The following is a 3,650-nucleotide window of genomic DNA, read 5'->3' on the forward strand; positions in this document are numbered from 1 at the left end:
TACACATCAGAAACCTTCCTTCATGCCGTCCCCAAGAGACCTGCAGCTACTGGCTAATGTGACCATGTAGTGGAAACATTAAGATGTAAAAGGAAACGCTTAGATCCCTCCAGGGATTATTAGATATGGGCTCTGAGTTGACGCTAGTTCCTGGGGCCACAAAATGGCACCATGGCTCCCTACTCCAAGGGTAGGAATTTGTGGTGTTTGGGTGACAGTCTTAACTCGACCAGCTCCCATGGGCCCAGATGGCACAGAGATTCTCTCTGTAGTCATTTCTTCAGCTCCTGGATGTATGATCGAAACAGACATCCTTGGCCACTGGCAGAATGCCTTCACTGGCTCTCTTACATATGAGCCCTGGACCATTACGACAGAAGAACCAGGGGATCGTCCCTAGGACTTCCCCTTCTTGTCGTGGCAGTAAACTGAGCAGTACTGCACCCCTGGGAGAATGTCAGAGATTAATGCCGGCATCAAAGAGTTGATACAGACAAGGGTGGTGATATGTACCACAAACCCATTTTACCTGCCAGTTTGGCCCGCGTGGACACCATGTGGATTGTGGAGAACGGGGTCGTGGTCATGGACGTGGTCAGCTGGTGATTGTACTTGCAGCTGCAGTGCCAGACGAGGCATCTCTCCAAGAAGATCAACACAGCCCCTGGCACTTGGTATCAGCTGTTGATCTGACTTTTTCTCAGAACCAATTGCTTTTTTGGGGAGGGTGTTAATGATTTTATTTTTTAATTTAAATTCAATTAACTAACAGAGTGTTTCAGAGGTAAAGGTCAGTGATTCATCAGTCTTATATAACGCCCAGTGCTCCTTTCATCACGTGCCCTCCTTAATGCCCATCCCCCAGCTACCCCATCTCCCGCCCCCTCCCCTCCAGCAGCCCTCAGTTTGTTTCCTATGATTAAGAGTCTCTTATGGTTTGTCTCCCTCTCCGATTTCTTCTTGTTTTATTTTTCCCTTCCTCTCCCTGTGATCCTCTGTTTTGTTTCTTAAATTCCACGTAGGAGTGAGATCATATAATTGTCTTTCTCTGACTGACTTATTTCACTTAGCATAATCCCTTCCAGTTCCATCCACGTCATTGCAAATGGCAAGATTTCATCCTCTCTGATGTCTGGGTATTATTCCATCGTGTATATGAACCACATCTTCTTTATCCATTCATCTGTCGGTAGACAGTTGGGCTCTTTCCACACTTTGGCTGTTGTGGACGTTGCTGCTGTGAACATTGGGGTGCAGGGGCCCCTTTGGATCACTGCATCTGTATCTTTGGGGTAAATACCTAGTAGTGCAATTGCTGGGTCGCAGGGTAGCTCTATTTTTAACTTTTTGAGGACCCTCCCTACTGTTTTCCCAGTGGCTGCACCAGCTTGCATTCCCACCAGCAGTGCACGAGGGCTCCCCTTCTCCGCATCCTCACCAACATCTGTTTCCTGACTTGTTGATTTTAGCCATTCTGGCAGGTGTGAGGTGGTGTCTCAGTGTGGTTTGGATCTGCGTTTCCCTGATGCCGAGTGATGTTGAGCATATTTTCATGTGTCTGTCGGCCATTTGTATGTCTTCTTTGGAGAAATGTCTCTTCGTGTCTTTTGCCCATTTCTTGACTGGATTATTTGTTTTTTGGGTGTTGAGTTTGCTGAGTTCTTTATAGATTTTGGGTACTCGCCCTTTATCTGATAAGGCTTTTGCAAGTATCTTCTCCCATTCTGTCGACTGTTTCCTTTGCTGTGCAGAAGCTTTTTATCTTCAGGAAGTCCCAGTAGTTCACTTTTGCCTTTCTTTCCTTGCTTTTGGAGACATGTCTAGCCAGAAGTGCTGTGGCCGAGGTCACAGAGGTTGCTGCCTGTGTTCTCCTCTGGCATTTTGATGGATTCCTGTCTCACGTTTAGTTCTTTCATCCATTTGAGTCTATTCTTGTGTATGGTGTAAGGAAATGGTCGAGTTTCATTCTTTTGCATGTGGCTGTCCAATTTTTCTTTTCTTTTTTTTTTTTTAAAGATTTTATTTATGTATTTGACAGAGAGAGAATGACAGCCAGAGAGAGAGGGAACACAAGCAGGGGGAGTGGGAGAGGAAGAAGCAGGCTCATAGTGGAGGAGCCTGATGTGGGGCTCGATCCCAGAACGCCGGGATCACGCCCTGAGCCGAAGGCAGACGCTTAACCACTGTGCCACCCAGGCGCCCCTCAATTTTTCTAACACCGTTTGTTCAAGAGACTGTCTTTTCCATTGGATATTCTTTCTTACTTTGTCGAAGATTAGTTGACCATAGAGTTGAGGGTCCGTTTCTGGGTTCTCTGTTCTGCTCCATTGATCGATGTCTGTTTTGGTGCCAGGACCATGCTGTCTTTGTGATCACAGCTTTGTAGTACAGCTGGAAGGCCGACTTGTGATGCCACCAGCTTTGGTTTTCTTTTTCAACATTCCTTTGGCTATTTGGGGTCTTTTCTGGTTCCACACATATTTTAGGATTATTTATGGGAGGCCTGGGTGGCTCAGTCAGTTAAGCTTCTGCCTTCGGCTCAGGTCATGATCCCAGGGTCCTGGAATCAAGTCCCACATCCGGCTCCTTGCTCAGCGGGGAGTCTGCTTCTCCCTCTGCCTGCCCCTCCCCCTGCTTGTGCTCTCTCTCTCTGACCAATAAGTAAATAAATAAAATCTTCATTAAAAAAACAAATTTTAAGATTATTTGTTCCAGCTCTGTGAAAAATGTTGATGGCATTTTGATAGGGATTACATTGAATGTATAGATTGCTCTAGGTAACATAGACATTTTAACAATACGTGTTCTTCCAATCCATGAGCATGGAATTGTTTTTCCATTTCTTTGTGTCTTTCTCTATTTCTTTCATGAATGTTCTATAGTTTTCAGAGTACAGATCCTTTGCCTCTTTGGTTAGGTTTATTCCTGGGTGTCTTATGGTTTTTGGTGCAATTGTAAATGGGATCAGTTCCTTAATTTCTCTTTCTTCTGTCTCATTGTTGGTGTATAGAAATGCAACTGATTTCCGTGCATTGATTTTATATCCCGCCACATTACTGAATTCCTGTATGAGTTCTAGCTGTTTGGGGTGGAGTCTTTTGAGTTTTCCATGTATAGTATCATGTCATCTGCATAGACTGAGAGTTTGACTTCTTCTCAGATGACTTTTTCTGCCCTTTTTGTTGTCTGATTGCTGAGGCTAGAACTTCTAGGACTATGTTGAACAACACTGGTGACATTGGACACCTCTTTCTGTTCCTGACCTTAGAGGAAAAGCTCTCCGTTTTTCCCCATTTAAAATGATATTGCTGTGGGCTATTCATATATGACTTTTATTATATTGAGGTATTTTTCCTCTATCCCTACACTGTGAAGAGTTTTAATCAAGAAAGAATGCTGTACTTCTCAAATGCTTTTTCTGCTTCTACTGAGAGGATCGTATGGTTCTTGTCCTTTCTTGTACTAATGTGGTGTATCACATTGATTGATTTGCAGATGTTGAACCACACTTGTAGCCCAGGAGTAAATCCCACTGGTCGTGATGAATTATCTTTTTAATTTACTGTTCGATCCTATTGGCTAGTATTTTGGTGAGAATTTTTGCATCCATGTTCATCAGGGATATTGGTCTGTAATTCTCCTTTTTGGTG

Source organism: Ursus americanus, chromosome 4, assembly GCF_024610735.1.
Source record: "Ursus americanus isolate L20-20 chromosome 4, mUrsAme1.1.p, whole genome shotgun sequence".
In the NCBI taxonomy this organism is placed as follows: domain Eukaryota; kingdom Metazoa; phylum Chordata; class Mammalia; order Carnivora; family Ursidae; genus Ursus; species Ursus americanus.